This window comes from Protopterus annectens, chromosome 13.part0 (assembly GCF_019279795.1).
Source record: "Protopterus annectens isolate FY-2018-M chromosome 13.part0, PAN1.0, whole genome shotgun sequence".
NCBI classification, from domain to species: Eukaryota; Metazoa; Chordata; order Ceratodontiformes; family Protopteridae; genus Protopterus; species Protopterus annectens.
In genome coordinates this window covers 1,284,844,227-1,284,864,462 of record NC_056747.1, presented here as the reverse complement: position 1 = coordinate 1,284,864,462, position 20,236 = coordinate 1,284,844,227, and the positions used below count along the sequence as shown (strand labels likewise).

General features: G+C 41.8%; 1 protein-coding gene across 1 annotated transcript in view; it reads right to left on the bottom strand.

Annotated features, from left to right (window-relative positions):
- PNPO (pyridoxamine 5'-phosphate oxidase) overlaps positions 1-20,236 on the bottom strand; it is a 321,841-nt gene that overhangs the window by 216,376 nt on the left and 85,229 nt on the right. The gene's annotated exons all lie outside the window — the stretch shown is intronic.

Sequence of the window (20,236 nt, the reverse complement as noted above, 5' to 3'; positions counted from 1 at the left end):
CATACAGAGCACAGCTAATTAGCGTAACATTTAAATTAGATGAATTCATTATTATTATGGCTCCCACTGACAGCTGCAATGATTAGTCACTGTGTGTATATAACCACAGGGTGTGCTTGCATCACAGTGTCTGTAGAAAAGTCAGACTCTGTATACAACACTAGAATCACATGCTTTACTACATGTGCTTTTAAATCACAGAGGCTGGTAAGGAATTAAACTGCATATCTACTCTGCACCTGACTGCTTGCAGGTTTGCCATAGAATTTGCATACATTTTCTGGATTTACAAGCCTTTCATGAGCTGTGTAGAATTATGCTGTGTGGTTTCTATCATGCAGTAGCCCTCTGCAGCTGCATACAAGGTTTGTGAATATCACTCTTGTTCCATAGGCTATAACACATCCACCAGTAAAGTTAGAACAAATATGTTGCTTTTCTTCAGTCCTTCTGGGTTCTGTTCATTGAAACACCTGAGAGGTCAGTTCTAGGCAGACTACTGTTATCTACACCCTTTCTCAGTCAAATTGTAATGCAATTACTGCAATCCAAACTAAGAAACAAGAGGATCAGAACAAGTACAATGCCAAGCCTAGAATCTACACACTAGTGATTGAAATGTATGTGAAATTATTTATATGCGACTCAGGGGCTATGCATTTTAAGAGCAGGATTTTGAAAGCAGAGAGATTTCTCCTCTTCTCAATTGGTGGGGGATGTGTTGGGGGCTGAAGGATGCAAAATACACTGCTCCTCCCAGCAAAAACTTTTTATTTTATTTTACAGTAAAGTCTCATATGCCGGTATATGAGCCAATCAAAAATGGCAAAGTGGAGCCTCCTCTGTTCAATATGGAACAGCGGGCTGTTCAACATTGAACAGAAGATGCTCCCCTTTGGGATTTTTGATTGGCTCTTGTACTGGCATACGAGCCAATCAAAAATTGCAAAGCATTTCTTAAGCAACCAGAACATGCACTTAACTGGCATTTACCAATCCCCATGGGTGCCAGTTAAGTGAGACTTTACTGTAAAATAAAAAGCCCCCAACATCCGCCCACCACCAAAGGGGAGCCTCTTCTACTCAATGTGGAACTGTTCCAGAACTGTTCTGCATTGAATAGAATTGGCTCCGCTTTGCGATTTTTGATTGGCTCATATGTTGGCATATGAGCCAATCAAATGCCAGCTGCTTGAGAGTGCCGGTTGCTTGAGTCCCGGATAATAGGGATTTTACTGTAAATTTTTATTATTTTTGAAACTGGGACTTTATTAGTAATTGCACTAATGAATGCCAATCACAACATATTCATATTTTAGTCATGAAGCTGTAACAAAAGTTCATCAATATAGATAAGCTATGAAGAAACCCATGAACAAAGATCTTTCCAGCCCACCCTGATGTGGAAAGTACAGTTGTGTACACTTACCATGAATGTAGATGTTCGAGTGTATTCACTGTTGCAGTGTTGCAGTCATCACATTTGGGTTATCCCTGCCAGGGTAGCCCTCGGCCAGCCCGTATACCAGACACTTAGTATTTCTGCGTTTGTTGCTGTTGCTTGAGGACTGACATCAGGTCAATTGCACCTAGTTTGCAGTCGCCCACAAACTTGGTCAGCCACGACCCCTTAGTTTTGGCCCGAAATTCTGAGAAGTATATGCCAAACAGTAAGGGGCCCAGCACTGATCTGTATGGTACCCCATTGGTGACCAGTCTGCTGGTTGATGTGGAGTCACCCACTTTGATAATATATGTGTGCCAATACATGTCAGCCAACTGGCAACCCATCTTGCAACAAAACAGTTTACATTCAGTTTGCTAAGGTTATTGATAACTTCCAGACATATTTTTGAATGTGGGAGGAAACCCACATGAACACAGGGGGGACATGCAGACTCCACACAGAAGGCACTCCAGCCGAGAATCGAAATGGAGAACTTCTTGCTGTGAGGCAACAGCACTACCGCTGCACCTACACCGTCCATGACTGAGTGTGGGATTGTGTCGAAAGCCTTTGCCAAGTTGAGGTATGCTGTCTGCACAGATTTTCCCTAGTCAATGGCCCTGGTCATATTTTTGAAGAAATCCATCAAATTTAGCAGGCAGGATCTGCCCTTGACGAAACCGAATTGGGCTTGGTACAAGGTTGGAGATCACCTATATCTTTATTTATGAGGTCCATAATGATATGTTCCATGGCCTTACAGATGAGGCTGGTCAGGCTTATGGGTCTGTTTCTAGGCCACCTTTGTGGAGGGAAATAACTATTGCTATTCTCCATTCCACAGGTCATGTTTTAGCCTGTTTAGATGACCTGGGATGCCATCTGATCCCATACAGGCTGTGTTTTTTGCCTTGGACAAGGCTTTAATGACATGCTCTTCAGATATGCAGGGTGGGGAAGGAGTCTGGGGCAAGGTTTGTGATAGGTTTGGAGGGGATAAGGGACTGAAATTTTCACCAAACCTACCCTCTAGATTTGCTATTTCTGTGTGTGTGTGTGTGTGTGTGTGTGTGTGTGTGTGTGTGTGTGTGTGTGTGTGTGTGTGTGTGTGTGTGTGTGTGTGTGTGTGTGTGTGTGTGTGTGTGTGTGTGTGTGTGTAACACCATAGTCACTAGTTCTGCACATGCTTGGGTCCTACCTTTTAGGCTGTGTATGTAGCTGTAAACGGTCTTATGGTTATCCTTGGCTGTGCTTGCTCTGTTTTTCTCAAAGGTACCCTTAGAGGATTTGACATGTTGTCTTATTTACCTGTTGAGACTGAGGAGGGTGTTTTTCCATTGTTGAGGCCTTGTCTTTGTTTCCTTGGACAGCAGCTTTTGCATTTACTGTAAAGCTTGCTGATGCTGGATGTCCACTGTGGCTTGTTTTTACTTGGGGCTCTGACTTTGATTCTTTCTGGAACAGCTGAATCCATACACTTATGCAAGTGATTGTACAGGGCGTCAGTGTAAGCTTCGGAGTAGTCACCACTTCCAGATGGGGGTGGGGCTTGGAATGCATTTACATCTTCACCTAGGAGGGTATAGTTTGCCTTGCTGAAGTTTTTTAGTCTGACTTCACCCTTGGTGAATTTTGGTGTTAGTTCCAGCTTGAAGGTGACTGACTTGTGGGCAGATTTAACTATTGAGGGTCCTACAGTTGCGGCAGTACACCTGTTTGTTATATTAGTGAGGACCAGATCTAGTACACTTGTTCCTCTTGTCAAGGTATGAACAATTTGTTCCAGGGCATTTGAGTTAAAGTCAAAAAACTTTTCTGCTAGTGAGTTAGGACTAGAGTAGGTTTCCCAGTTGATGGTGGGATATTTGAAATCCACCATAACCAGAGTGTTCGGGAATATTTGGATGGACTCCAGTTTGGTCAAGCAGGCTTTGTGCATGTCCTGACTCATGGAAGGGGGATCTATAACTGGCTATTACTTGAATGGGGGGGGGGGGGTCTTACCTACAGTAACCTGGACTTGAGTAACTCCACGGAGTTGTCCAGTCGGACTAGATGACAGGTGAATTTATGTATAATATAGATGGAAACAATGCCTCCTTTTGTTCTCACACGTTCGTTCGGCAATCTGAAGGTGTGGAAGGCATTGTTGCCTTGCAAGGCCAGAGTACTCTCTGAGGCCTTGAACTAGGTTTCTGTGACTGCACAGACATCAGCATCTTCCAGTGATAGAGGTGCTTTTCCAGGGTGTGCAGTTTTTTTGGTTTAAGCTCCTAGTGTTTAGCTGCATGACCTTTATTTTGTTATGACTGGCAGATTTCATGTCACTAAGTTTGTTTTCAAGACCTTGCCTAAAAAAGGCACTATGGGGGAGGCAAGAGCCTTTGCCAGCAGCCGAAAGTCTAGTGGTGCCAGGTGCAAACTGTCTCTGGTAAAGCAGCAAGGTTTGTCGACCATGACTTCCCAGGCTGACAGAAACTAGATCCCATTTGTATGGCACCAAAAACTAAGCTAATTATTGAAATCAATCAGACTGGAGTTCCGTTGTGGTGACCCCTAACCGGGAAAAGCCAAAAAAACAAACAACTGTGGCATCGTTCTAGGTGAGGGCAGTATGTTGCTCAAGGCTAGGGAGATACCTACCTGAGATATATATTCATAGGGGTTCATGTCAGTACACCGATAAGTCGGAACATCGACATTCACTCCACCGACACATGAAATAATCGAAACCGCAAACACGGACATTTAACAGGTAAGAGGTTTAATTTCGCTAATCATGCCTACCACACATGCATAACACTGCCACACTTACTAAAACATGGTAGGCATGATTAGCGAAATTAAACCTCTTACCTGTTAAATGTCCGTGTTTGCGGTTTCAATTATTTCATGTGTCGGTGGAGTGAATGTCGATGTTCCGACTTGTCGGTGTACTGACATGAACCCATTCAGAGAGCTCAGTCATGTCTCTCTTCACATAGTCCAGTGAGATATGTCTCAGGCTGTTCACTCCAACATGAACTATGACACAGACATAATTGTACTTGTTGCTGAGACACCTGAGTGCATGCATGATCTGACGAATCTTAGCACCAGACAGGCAGCTGACCGTGACTTTCTCCTTGTCCAACCTACTGAATGAGACATCAGTGTCTCTCACTATGGAGTCCCCAGTGACAAAAACATTTTTTTTTTTTTTACAATCTCTTTATTGACTTACTGACTTTTCTTAAATGATGTTTCCATCAAGTTCAATACCAAGAACAAACATATCAAAAAAAACAAAAAAATATAGGTAGATAAAAATGTTAAGTACACTGAAATGTAAAAGAATGACAGGTTGGTGTTATCACATATGATTAGCAAAAAGTTGAGAAAAATATTTAATCATTCCACAAACTACAAACATATATACTGCTTGCCAGTAAAACACAACCAATATGATGTCATTGTGAGTGTACTTGCTGTGTAGTGATTACTAGTGGGTTACAGCAAGCATCCCAAAATGTTAGCGGTTATAAAGAAAATGGTGGGGAGGGAGGGGAGACGGTGTAGGAAAAAAATACAGTTTTATGATTTAATAGTTAGAAATTGTTAGGAGTCACTGCATATTATCTCAAGATATGATCCATCAGTGAGTTCCAAAATTCAACAAAATGTTTGTTTCGTTTTTGAGTATGTATTAAGAATCTGTGTGCTGTTATGTAGTTAATAGCTATTTGTCTGAATCCATTCCAAGACAGCTAAGTTCTGTCTTTCCAGTTCAGTGTAATATAATATTTTATAAGTGTGAAAAGTATAATTAATATTTTTTCTTGTTGTTTCTTTAGCTTCACAGGGTTGGCATGTAATTGGGCAAATTTCCACGACAATGTAGATTTCTCATATCCCATCCTGCTTAATCTGACTAAGTGAACACCAGAGTTTGCATGAGCATTTACAGCTCTAGAATATATAAAGCAGGTCAGCTACCTGGCTATCACAATGTGGACATAAGGGGGGTGAAGTAGGTTTAAATTTATTAGTGTCAGAGTAAGGTAAGCATTATTTAGTATCATGAACTATTTTCTGAAGGGAATATATTAACTGGTCATTTGAATAGCTGAGTTATTTGGTCATTAGAAATTAGCGGATCTATGCCCCACCAGTATTTTGAGAAAAGTATCTCTTCTCGGTATCTTATTGACATAATGAGTTTGCACGCATTGGATATCATTTTCTTTCTCAGTGTTAGTAGAGACCAGTGTTTTGACTAAACTTATGTCTCTCTGTGTGATTGTAGGATTACTTACTATACTGGCACACATACCTCTGATTTGTCTTAGCATAATTAGGTAGGTAAGTTCAAATTTGTTCTCAGCTCTGTGAAGGATTGATTCCTACATGACTAAAGGTCTAACTCAGTCAGCTCCCTTAGCAAGGGGTACGGTTTTAAGTTTAACATTTTATCATTAATCTTAAAGTTAGGATTCATATGCAGAGATTGCATTATAATAAAGGCATTATATAAATTCAATGAGTTAAGAAGTTTTTGCAGAGCCTTAATTTTGTCCCCTAGTGTTTTATGTAACTTCAGGTTCTTCAAACTATTTTTGTCTAAGAATGGGTGAGTCTGGGGATTACTTAACGGCATTATAATATAGAGTTGTCCAAGTAGGAGACCATGTACTCCTGCTTGGATTATATTTAGATTTTGCCAGGATCCTGTTGGTAAGTCATAGTATAGTTTAAAGTCTGGAAGTGCTAAGCCTCCCTTTTCTTTAAGGAGAATCAGTTTTTTATATGCAACTCTGACTGATTTAGGATACCATACAGACTTAGAGAGAGGAGTGTAGTTTATGAAAGAACTTAGTTTGTATTGGTATGTCAGTAGCATTGAATAGGTATAGCATTCTGGGTAGGAAGTTCATTTTGATAGTGGTAATCTTAGCTAATAAAGATAGGTCACTTAACAAAAACAAACTGTTTGACTTCAGTATTTTAGGATTACACCTTTAAATTATGTGACTGTGCTTAATTGGCTTAATTGTATTAACAAGTATGAATCACTAGGATAGTACTTAAACTTGTTTTTTCTGTCAGAGCACTATTGTCTGAAGAAGTTAGGAGAAGTGTCTCCTAACAAAAAGCGTTTTACACTTTGTGACTTGGATTCTGTGCAACCAGATCATTTTTAACTTTTTATTGCTTGGCAGTTACCAGAGTGTGCACCGGACTGCTGATTGCTGTAAGCTTGTTTTACTCAGCTATTAAACCTTGTTGGACTTTGCAGTGTACGCTCGTCTTGTTTTGTGCCTATTAGTTTTTGGACGTTTTTGGCAGAGGGTATATTGTTAGTTTGAAGGACTGATTGGTAGGAAATATTAGTGATTTTTCTAGGTTTATTTTATAATCAGAGAATTTCGAGTAGACGCTTATAGATGTTAAGTTTTTCTCAATATCAGAGCTCAGTTAGGCTCAGGCCATCTGCGAAGGCTGTATAAAGGAATCATTGTATTACATAAACTTGGTATTTGTTAGTAGGTTTTTTTGTGTAATAAGTAGAAATAGTGGTTCACTGTACAAATAGAAGAGATATGGTGGGTGACGGGAGCATCCCTGTCTAGTTCCATTTTTAATATCTTTTCTAGAACAGAATCTTTTATTAACCTGTAGTATAGTATGTGCTTTGGGGCAGCCGCCGTGGTGCAGCGGTTAGTGTTGCCGCCTCACAGCAAGAGGTTCTCTGTTTCAATCCTCAGCTGGAGTGCCTTCTGTGCGGAGTCTGCATGTCCCCCTGTGGTCACGTGGGTATCCTCCGGATGCTCTGGTTTCCTCCCACATCCCAAAGACATGCTGTAGGTAGATTGGACACTCTAAATTGGCCCTAGGCATGAGTGCGTGCATGTGTGTACCTTCTGTGGAACGTTGGGCACTGGGCTGGCAACTCAACACCGTAAAAACTCCACTGCCAATCATGAGCAGACAGGTGATCCGCTGTGGTGACCCCTAACCGGGAAAAGCTGAAAGAAGTAGTAGTGGTAGTACAGTATGTGCTTTGGAGTATAACACTTTAAAGAATTTTATAAATTCTGGGAGATGTTAAAGTATGGTAATATTGAAAGTAAGAATTTTTGATTGATTCTGTCGAAAGCCTTAGATGCATCTATAGCAGGGAGTTTTTCTGACTAGATAAAGAGACATGGAAGAGCTCTCGGATCATGTGGCCCAGGCATGTATGACCCTAGCCCTGAGTAGCATCCTGCCTTCACCCAGAATGATATCACAATATAAGGACAAAATGACTGACTTCAACAGCTGGCTAAGCTTCTGGTGTCATTCAAAGGGGATCCAGTATCTGTCTGCCTGGGATGACATGATCGACAGACCACGATGCTTTACCAGAGATGGTCTGCACCTGTCGCCCCTGGGATTCAGGTTACTGGCTAAGGCTCTTGCCACCCCTATAGTGCTTTTTTTAGGCAAAGTTCAACGGGCAAAACCACTACCGTAACAGGTACAAACATGCAAAATCTGAAGGTAATGCTACTCAGTGCTAGAAGTCTAAACCTCAAAATGCACTCTCTCGAAGCACTCCTAAAAATGGAGAACACTGTTATCTGTGCAGTAACTGAGACCTGGCTCAATGCTCCAAAGAGCACCCCTGCAATACCAGACTACAACTCTTAAAACACTTTTCGGCCACCAAACCAGGACCGAAACACTAAAGGTGGAGGAGTGTCCATATTCGCCAAGGATATTTACACCACCAGGGTAGTTGCCCAACACAATGTGTCTGAAATTCTCCATGTGCAACTAACACTAGGTAAGACTGCAATCCAAATTGCAGCTTGCTACAGATTCCCCACCATACCCCAAGATTCTCACTACACCTTTCTAAACATACTGGAAAATATTAAGATAAAACCAAACACCCTAAATACTGGATGATTTCAACTTCCCTGCCATTAACTGGGAAAACTACTCATGTACCAAAACCTTTGCCCAACAGTTTCTGACATTAATAAATTCCAATGCCTTGGATCAACTAATCCATAGCCCCACCAGGGGCTTCAATATCCTAGACCTGGTCATTACCAACATGGGAAATCGATGCTGCACACCTATGGTCACCCCCTCATTAGTCAGGTCTGACCATAATCACCATTAACATCCACATCCCACCCCCACCCCCCAGTAAAGAAACCTCCATAAAAAACTTCTCCTTAGCCAACTTCATGCTATTCAAGTCAGAAGTGACAAACTTCATGACACCCATGCAGACGGGAACTGAAAGATCGACTGCTGAATCCTACACTAAGGCAATGTACGAGCACATCCACTTGTGCATGAATCATGCCATCCCAAATAGAACCAAGACGCTCTCCTCCCAAAAAAGGAAGCCACTCTGGTGGTCCCTTGCCATAAACAAACTTTACAACAAAAGGAAGAAACTGTTGCAGAAAAGAGGAAAATCCCAGGATGCAAAAAACTCCCTTACCAGCCTCAGTAAGAAACTGAGATCCCTCATAAAATCCTCCAAAGCTAGTTACGAAAATAAAATTGCAAAAGATTCCAAAGACAACCACAAGGCATTCTATAGTTATGTCAAAAATCTAAATGACAATGCTCAGATCTGCTCTGAGCTACAACAGAATGGCATTAAATATACTGATCCCAAGGATATTGCCAATATCCTGGCAGACAGATTCAGTGCCAACTTCACCCACCTCTCACCCCCTAAAGGGCCCATCTCAATACCAAAAGATTGCCAAATTCTGGTAATAATGGCCACACAGGTAAAAATGCACTCTCCAAAGCTAAGAATACAGCATCCATGGGACCAGACGACATCTCAGGCTGTGTACTACATGAACTACAAAATGAACTGGCACCTCACCCAAGTGTCATGTTTAATCACAGTCTCACCTCAGACTTTGTGCCCACTCAGTGTCTCACAGCTACAGTTATCCCACTCCACAAGTGGGGATCCACCTTGGATCCTGGGAACTACCGCCCCATCAGTCTGATGAGCCTGATCTGCAAGGCCATGGAATGTATTATTAGAGAACTTATAAACAAAGACATTGGCAACCTTCAAATACTGGACCCCACCCAGTTGGGGTTCGTGAAGGGCCAATCTTGTCTCCTGAACCTGACTGACTTCTTCAAATCAGTCTCCAGAGCTGTGGACGAGGGTAAGGTGGTCCACACAGCCTCTCTGAACCATGCCAAGGCCTTCGACACCATCCCCCACTCTGGAATCATAGATATACTTACTAAGCTGGGCATTAATCCCTATGTCACTCGATGGGTTGCCAACTGGCTTACTGACAGAACCCACATTGTAAAAGTAGCCAACTCCAAATCTAGCTCCAGATAAGTGGAGTACCTCAGGGTTCAGTCCTGGGATGGCTCTTGTTTGGCATCTACTTCTCTGAAGTACAGGCCAACACTAAGGGACTCTGGCTAACAAAGTTCGCAGATGACTGCAAACTGGGAGCCATTACTGAATCCCCAAATGATGTGGATATTCTACAAAAGGGCCTTACAGAAACAGATGCTTGGTGCCAGAGCCATGGGCTCAGGCTCAATGCCAAGAAATGCAGTTATCCCCTTTGGGAAAAACATGTACCCATGAATTACCACATAGGTGGCAGTACACTAAACACCGAAAGTGTGATAAGAGACTTAGGGACACATGTAACAGTGGTCTCACCTTTGATAATCACATCGTCACAACAGTCAGGAAATCCTTCTATGTGGCACACCTCATCACTAAGGGCTTTTCATCCAGAAAATAGGAGGTCATTGTCCCACTGTACTCATCCCTCATTAAACTCATTATAGAATACAACGCCCCGTTTGGTATGTACCTCTCAAGACATTCTTTAAGTTTCCAGTCTCCCACCAGGACACAAGTGCTCTTCAGCAATTACATTCTGCTTGCTGAGCACACTCAAGCAAATCTGCAGTCTGCGGCTACCACTCCACCCATACAGTATAAGAAGGAATCAGTACTGCACACTAAACAAGGATATACATTTTGAGCCTCAAGAGCAGGAGCACACTCAAGCAAATCTGCAGTCTGCGGCTACCACTCCACCCATACAGTATAAGAAGGAATCAGTACTGCAAACTAAACAAGGATATACATTTTGAGCCTCAAGAGCAGGGTCAGTCCACCCAGGCATTCTACTTGTATTTTGTATGAGAGTGAAGCTATTAGATTAGCATTATTTCTTAGTAGTTCTCAGCGTGCTAATAAAACTGACTGTTGTAGCCTTGTGTCCCCCCCTCCCCCAGCTAGTGCAGTAATCCTAACTGTCCAATAGACAGTATACATTTAATTCAGATCCCTGTGACTAAATTAACCATCAAGCAGCCCTCTCAGTGCTTTCTGCCTTAGTTTGTATCACTTGGAGGCCCACCCGTTTATTTGCATCTCTGTACATTCCCCTTCATTGGTAATGTATCTCCCTACTCTAATCTGTGCACAAACTGGTTACTAATCAGCAAGTCAATGTGAAGACACACTCCCAACCTTAATAAAGTTTGCTGTCTCTTCTCTCCTTCACTTTACAGGTAGTTTGAATTCTTACTTACCCCCCTCTGAGGCCTTCACAGATAGTTTTCCACGGATTACCTCTCTGGTTTCTTTGCATTCCACCTGGTTTACACCCCTTGTACTATCTCCCTCCCCCAATGCTAAGTCTATATTAGAATCCTGCTGAGCATGGAGCCATCTTTAAATTTCTAGTCTCCCACCAGGACATAAGTGCTCTTCAGCAATTGCGTTCTGCTTGCTGGTAAGCCATTAAAATTCAGGAATTTCTTTAAAGTGTTCAGATTTATAAAGTAATACTTACTTTTTGCTGTATTTGGATCTATACAACTAGTACTCATTTTTCTGATTCCTGACTACTGATCTGCTTATTTGCTTAACTGGTTGATTCTGTCATTCAGCAATTGTGTTTTACTGACACTACCACTGCAGCTATGTTGTCTCCATGCTACTATGATGTACTAATACTGCTGTTATAACTGTAATGTAAATCTAATTGACTTAGTGTTGGAGTTAGAAACAGTACTTACTGATTTAGCACTACAGTTGTCTCTGCTACTGATTCAGCTGTGCTGTTAAGTGTTCATTTTCCTTATTCTTGTATGCACAGATAATTGGCTGATAAATGTATTGTGCATGACTTATTAACCTGTTTCCAAACTAAGTTATGGCACTGTGATGAGGTAACTGTTGAAGCACCCCCAAACTGTGGCAGTAGCATCTATTCTCCTGCTTTATCCACACTAACCTCAGATTTCTATCTTGTACACCATCCTATCTCCTTCATTACTTCCTTTAACCTTTGACCTGTCTGTCTCATTCTACTAGCTTCATTCCCTCTTTTTTTTTTCTCTCTCTCTTCAGAGCACACTCCAGCAAATCGGCAGTCTGCGGCTACCACTCCACCCATACAATATAAGAAGGAATCAGTACTGCAAAACTAAACAAGATATACATTTTAAGCCTCAAGAGCAGGGTCAGTCCACCCAGGCATTCTACTTGTATTTTTTTATGATAGTGAAGCTATTAGATTAGCAGTATTTCTTAGTAGTTCTCAGTTTGCTAATAAAACTGACTGTTGTAGCCTTGTGTCCCCCCCCACTAGTACAGTAATCCTAACTGTCCAATAGACAGTATACATTTAATTCACATCCCTGTGACTAAATTAACCATCAAGCAGCCCTCTCAGTGCTTTCTGCCTTAGTTTGTATCACTTGGAGGCCCACCCGTTTATTTGCATCTCTGTACATTCACCTTCATTGCTAATGTATCTCCCTACTCTAATCTGTGCACAAACTGGTTACTAATCAGCAAGTCAAAGTGAAGACACACTCCCAACCTTAATAAACTTTGCTGTCTCTTCCCTCCTTCACTTTACAGGTAGTTTGAATTATTGCTTACCCCCTCTGAGGCCTTCACTGATTTCCACTGATTGCCTCTCTGGTTTCTTTGCATTCCACCTGGTTTATACCCCTTGTGCTATCTCCCTTCCCAATACTAAGTCTATATTAGAATCCCGTTGAGCATGGAGCCACCAGGACACAAGTGCTCTTCAGCAATTGCATTCTGCTTGATGGCAAGCCATTAAAATTCAGAAATTTGTTTAAAGTGTTGAGATTTGTAAAGTAATACTTACTTTTTACTCTTGTCTTGGTGGGCTCTGCCCCGCTCCGTTCACCCTCGCTAATGCTCGGGCTCTCTCCGCTCTCCTGCCCTGCCCCCTATTCCCTCCCACCCCCACTACCTCTACATTTATAGTAATCACAACCACACCCACAGCTCACCCTCACATCACCTCCACCAATCACAGCTCCTCAAGTCATATCACATTATAACACACCAACTTGCTCCACAAAAAATACTCCCAATCACTCTTACTCCCATTAGGCATTTTTTATATCACCCACACTACTTACCTATCCACATATAGTGCAACCCTATAATTCCTATTCAGACCCCCACCTAGTACCATCTTAAACTTTATAACCATGACTATCACACAACTAAGTCTAGTCCGTCTTCTCATAATTTATACAACACCACAAGTTATCACTCTAGCAATATCCCTAAACTTAGCACAACACCACATTATGCACTCTCATATACAGACACCACACATTATAATAATATCTGTCCACAATTGTTCAAGAACTACATAACAGACCAATTCAGAACTAAACACATATGTTGTCATTCCTACTCCAAAAAACACAATACTTTCTCACACTCCTCACCAAACTCCAACATGTGTATCACCATTTTAACACCAGGTTCACCATAAGTGGGGATATCCACCCCAACCCAGGCCCAAGTCCATCCTGTCCAACACAAACTGCTCCAACACAAATGTCAGAACATAACACCCCCACTTTCTTCATCCCTGGGCAAATCAACAACAGCAGCAAAACCAATCATCTTTTAATGCTAAATATTAATATTAGAAGTATCAAAAATAAAATACCTGAACTCCAGGCCACAGTAGCACACTACTCCCCAGACATAGTTGCTTTAACAGAAACCTGGCTAAATAAAAACATAGCTAACTCAGAAATTCTCCCTACCGGCTACAATATCATTAGATAAGACAGACCACTTCGTAAAGGGGGTGGAACTGCCTTACTGTATAAGTCCAACTTAACTGTACGTCAATTACCAAACTCCTAACCCTCCCCCAATAATTGGGACACACTTATCTCACAACTTCAACTTCACCCTAAAAAGGTCATCACCACAATTGTGATTTATATTTCACTTGGTAATACACCTGCTAGCCTTGAAGACTTCTTATCCTGGTGTTCTTCCACATACTCACAAGAAACCCTTATTCTGGGGGATTTCAACCTAGATTGGTTCACCTGCATATCAGAACCACCAAGTAAACTAATAAATCTCCATGGCTACCAGCAGCTAGTCCAAATTCCAACTAGATTTGATAAAAAATCTAAAAAGGAATCCATCCTTGACTGGGTCCTAACAACCCCACATTGTACCCCCACGCAGGCTGTCTCCCAGACACCTTAAGTGACTACAACATAATATACTTTATATGTAGTAGAACAAGCATATGCAAAACCACTAACTATATATCCACTAGAAACACAAAAAAATTCTATCCTGAGGTCCTCAATACTTTACTCTGTAACTGTGAGTGGACCCCATTAAAAACCCTCCCACTTGACCAGGCTGTAGCATATCTCAACAAAACATTTCTACAACACCTACACACTGTCACTCCATTGCACAAAATCAAGGTTAGAACCTCTACAAACCCCTATCTCAGTAAAGAAACCAAACAAATCCTCAAGTCCAGAGACGCTGCCTGGCTTTACTACAAAAAAAACAAAGAAACACAAAGCCTAACTTAGTACCAAGAACTGCGCAACCATGCAAAAAAATGCATTAGGCTGGACAAAAAATCCTCCTACACGACATTACAAACTAAATACCAACACAACCCCCAAAAAGTTTGGAAAAATGTAAACCAGCTACTAAAACCCACCCAAAAGGCTACCCCAAAACCAACCACCCCGACACTAAAGTTCCCATTGAAACACAATTCAACTCCCACTTTGTGAACTCAATTCTATCCTTAGTATCACAGGACAGTTCCTTCCTCACTATCCCCCCAACACAAATAACACTAATATAAGCTTTACCCTCTAAACAGTTTCCACCACTTCAATCAAAAGCATGCTCTCCAAACTAAAAACCTCATCAACAGCAGCCGACCTACTCCCCAGCTATTTCTTCAAACTCATAGCAGATGCTATTGCTATCCCAATCTCTACTCTCATAAACAGATCAATTGTTGAAAACTATGTGCCCAAAGTCTGGAAAATATCCTATGTTACACCTATACATAAAGGTGGGACCTCCACTGAACTTAACTACAGACTCATTGGCTTTACTCTCCCCCCTGGCCAAAATCCTAGAAAAATGCATCCATACCCAGATGCTAAAATATCTCCTAGACAGCAACATCCTGTCACCTACTCAGCATGGTTTCAGACCTGCCCATAGTACCACTACAGCCCTCCTCTGCTTCACAGACACAGTAAACCGTCTCAAAAATGAAGGCCTGCAGATGTCAACTCTTTTTTTGGATATGTCCACAGCATTTGACACAGTCTCGCACCAAATCCTGCTAAACAAACTAAACCAGTATCACCTATCTAATTTCACTCTTACCTGGTTCCAAAGCTACTTAACTGACAGGTACCAAGCTGTGAAATGGGAAAATTCTCTCTCTCCTCAGCTGCCAATAACTACAGGAGTCCCACAGGGTTCTATCTTAGGACCACTACTATTCACAATCTTCACAAATGACCTCCATACCTCCACACAGCATGAATCTATCATTCAGCATGCAGATGACACTGCATTAAATCTGTGCTGCACAAACATTCCCACCCTCCTGCAAACAACTCAACTAGCATTCTCTGACACTGAAAACTACCTAACCAAAGCCCAACTTATCCTCAATCCAAAGAAAACTCAGCTTATGATTTTAACCAGTTCTAACAAAAACACTGATAGCAGTCAATTCACTATCTACTCCACAAATGCTACTCCAATCGCTCCAGTGGCACAGGCTAAGCTATTGGGAATAACCATAGACTCCCACCTAAAATTTGATAGTCATCTCAACTTAACTATTAAAAAAGTACATGCCAAACTGGGATCACTCTACCATATCAAACCATTTCTTACCAACAACACAAGATCAGCCATTGCTCACTCCCAGCTTCTATCCACCCTACTCTATGCATCTCCCATTCTGACTAATCTCAACAAAACTGAACTAAGCAAAATGGAAGCCTGCTATAACAGAATTGCCCGCTTTGCTGCAAATTGCTCATATAGAACTCATCACTGTACTGCTTTGAGACAGCTCCACTGGCTTGAACTGCCCAACCTCCTAACCTACAATCAGCTCTGCCTCTGTCATTCTATCTATTACCTCCCCAATAAGTGTCCTGCCTTCAAAAACCTAGTACAAGATCACTCAGCCAAAAAGCCTCTTAGATCATCAAGCAAACTACTACTAGAAGTCACCAACAACTACAATAGCTTTGGAAATGCACTATATAGTAGTTCAGTGGCTAAGAAATGGAACTCTGTCCCCGCTAGCATTCAAAACACATCATCCAAAGCCTCCTTTGAAGACCTCATCAGGCAACATCACAAGCAAAGTTGGCAGTGCCATGATTGCTCCCCAGGCTAGTGAAAGCAGAGAACATATACATACTAAATCTAGAGTACTTGATTAAGATTGAAAACTATTCTCACAAACACTGGCTAATCTACAATGCATGTACTGTATCTGTGTACTATGTATGTATTCTACCTATGTTCCAGATTTCAGCTCTACACCACAAATCTATTAAGTACCTTTATTTTTAAATATTTTTTTTGTTTGTTCTCTCCACTGTAACTGTTGATGTGCTGCATACCACTGTAAAAACATGTCTTTTGTAATTTATGTGTATATTGATCATGTCTAAATGTATCTGTAATTTTTCTATGTGGTGCTTTTCTCCCTGGGCCTCTGCAGAAAAAGGGCCTTTTCGGCTCAGTCAGACAACCCCGGTTAACGAATGTAAAATAAATAAATAAATAAGACATCTGCAAAAACTGGAAAGGCCGCAGAAATACCTCACTAAAAGAATCACAGGCCTATAGCAGATGCCCTATGCTGACCGTCTAAAATAACTCCAGCTATACTCTGTCGCATATCGTCTACTCAGAGGCGATCTCTGCGTAACATAGACTTAAAGCAGCACCACCAGTACTTTCTCCCTACTTCAGAGTTGTTAAGCCTTTTTTTTATTATTACATTTGCAGTTACATACGGACCTATTTCTTGTACTGCATGACTGATAGCTTTATTAATTATTGCATCAGTCCTGGTGCTGGGCTAGCTAACATTAGTTGTGGTTGGAACTGGCCCAGTCTAAACCTCTGCTGTGCATGCCCACGTCCCACCCTCCTCCCAGACTCTATAAGGATAGGCTGCACTTTTGGCACCATCTTTAAATCTTCCTTACTCTCCAGATTCAAGGATCGTGCCTTCTCTCCCTTTGCGAGTGTGCCCATCTGCTATTTTCGACATTTCCAAGCCAAGTCAACTCCCCTTCCAGTGAACTTAATCTCCTCTCAAGAATTTATTTACCCTGAACGGGCTTTTTGTCTTCCAGCAATAACTAAACTTGCCTCAGCCTGACCTCTACATTCCAGAACTCAGCTTACGTGCTAACATATTTTAACTGTTTTAGTGTTTAAATCAAAGCCAACTCTGTGATAATTATTTCAGGTGAGCACACTCGCAAGACAACACAATACAATAGATTTGCTTAGTTTTCTCATTTGCACTACTACTCCCGCTAGCATTCACTTTTTTTCCCCTGATTGCGACGAAGGTTACAATAATTGTACACTTCTTCTGCTTAACACTAGATGGTAGCAGACATGTAGGTAAAACACTACCTTGGCTGATTTCAGGCCAAATGGTGTAAGTCGAGCCTAATCTAACCTTGTCTGCTCCATAAAAGTTCCCTTCCAAATCTGACCCCTGTAATTTTTCTATCGGAGTTGTAGTCTTGTGTGTCCCCTGACTTAGACTTAAAGCAGAGCCACCGGTACTTTCTCCCTACTTCAGAGCTGTTAAGCCTTTTTTTTTTTTTTTTAGTATTACACTTGCAGTTACATACTATTTCTTGTACTGCATGAGTGATAGCTTTATTAATTATTGCATCAGTTCTGGTGGTGGGCTAGCCCTGCTCCGTTCGACCTCGCTGTGCTCGGGCTCACTACGCTCCCCATACCCTACCCCCATTCCCACCCACCCCGTTACAATTTCCTTTATAACAACCACTCCCTCCCCTTCCTGCCCCAACCCCCATTCATACACCACTTCCTGCAAAGAAACACACACCCCTTCCTGTCCCATCCTTTCAATCCCTACCCACCTCTAACCAGTCCCTCCCCTTCCTTTCCCAACCTCCATTCTTACACCACTTCCTGCTAATACCTCACACCCCTCTCCTGTCCCATTCCTTCAATCTCCAACTGCCTCCATCTAAATTCCACAGTCCTCAGCCCACCACTTTTACTTTATATCTCTCACCTAATCTACATTTGTCAAATATTGTTTCTACTCCTCAGGACTTAAATATGAAATACCTTCAAATACCTACCATACTCCTCCTTATTCTCTCTATCAATACCTCTTACCACTGCCACCTACCCAACCCATTCGTACTCTCTCTTACCTTCTGCACATACAACAAGCCATCATCTACTCACTCCGTGACCATCTCCCCAACTCTATTTAACATCCCCACCACATGCCTATACAAATTCTCTTTACTCCATGTCTTCAAACCTACCATCAAATCTAAACCTAAGCTTTATATTCTCCACTTACCTATTACTATACTCTCTCTTCTCCCAAAAAACCTACTCTGCTCTAGCAACATCCATCCCAACCCTGGTCACTTCTCCTGCTCCAACACCCAAATTAAACCAAACTCCCTCCCCTTCCTCCCCTCATACTTTCAACCACGCCCATCCACAAACTCAAAATACATCCTTACCTAAGCACCTAACTATTTACTCTCTCAATATTCAAAACTTATCTAACAAAATCACTGACTTACACGCATATATAGCTCACACTACACCTTATATTCTTTCCTTGTCAGAAACTTGGCTCAAGCCACATATTCCCAATAGCAAAATACTCCCACCAGGTTACATCATCTACCGCTTAGACAGAGTTGCCAAAAAAGGAGGTGGTGTAGCCATTCTCTACTCCAATAGCTTAAACCTCTCTCCCCTTCCATTACCTCTTCCAGACTTCCACCCAGCTGAACTTATCATCGCAAACTGCCACTTGAATCCCAGCAAAAAACTTGCTATTGCCTCCATTTATCCCCCCCCCCCCCAGGAAACAACCTGCCCATACTAGAAAATATCTTAACCTGGTTCTCCCTCTCTGTACCCTATGAAACCCTGATCCTTGGAGATGTGAACATAGACTGGTCCATCCTTAAAGAACTACCTCTCAACAAGTACATTCAATAGCATCTTCCTCAACACTCTAGACTCTCTAGCTCCCACTAGAAAGGTTAGAATAAAATCTAACCAGACACCATGGCTTTCCAAAGAAACTAGGTCACTTATGCATCAAAGAGATAGAGCGTGGAAAGCTTGGACCAAAACTAAACTACAACCCTTACTACTCAAATTTAAACAACTAAGAAACCAAACAAAAAAATATTATAAATGATAAAAAGTCATACTATAGCTCAGCTCAGCTCAACAACAAATCCAACCCTCGCAAATTTTGGTCTACCATGAACAAAATTCTCTCTCCAGGTAGTCCCTCAAACCCATCCCCATACCCAAATACATTCCCCCTGAATACTGCTATCCTCTTAATCAACACTTCATTAACAGTATCCAGAATCTCCTACCCTCTAAATCTAACTCTACTTCTGCTCCACCTCCAAATCTTCTAAACTCAACTTCCTTTTCCTTTCACCCCATTCCCACATCTTATATCAAATCTCTCCTCTTTAAGTTAAAACCTTGTTCTCCCTCAACAGATAACCTACCTCCTTCCTTCATCAAACTTGTTGCTGAATCTACTGCATACCCTGTATCTATTCTAATCAACAGATCTATCATCGAAGCTACTGTACCCACATTGTGGAAATCCTTTTTTTACTATTCCATTACATAAAGGTGGAAATTCCACTGACCCCTCTAACTACCGTCCCATTGTCATTCTTTCTCCCCTCAATAAAATCCTAGAAAAGTGTATTCACACTCAACTTCTAAAGCACCTCCTCCAGCACAAACTACTCACCCCCACTCAACATGGATTCCGCCCCAACCACAGTACAACTACAGCTCTTCTATCTTTCACCCATACTATTGCCGAGGCTCTTGACAATAAACTGACTTCCTGTCTTTTCCTCGACCTTTCTAAAGCTTTTGATACAGTCTCACATCATCTACTACTAACAAAGCTTGCCAACCTCAACATATCTTCCACCTCCTTAGCCTGGTTCTCTAGCTACCTATCCAGTAGGTAGCAGTCTGTTAATTGGCTCTCCTCCTCCTCTCCATTCCTCCCTGTCCCAACTGGGGAGCCTCAAGGCTCCATCCTAGGTCCCCTCCTGTTTAATGTCTTCACTAAAGATCTTTTCACTTCTTGCAAAGAATCTTCCCTCATT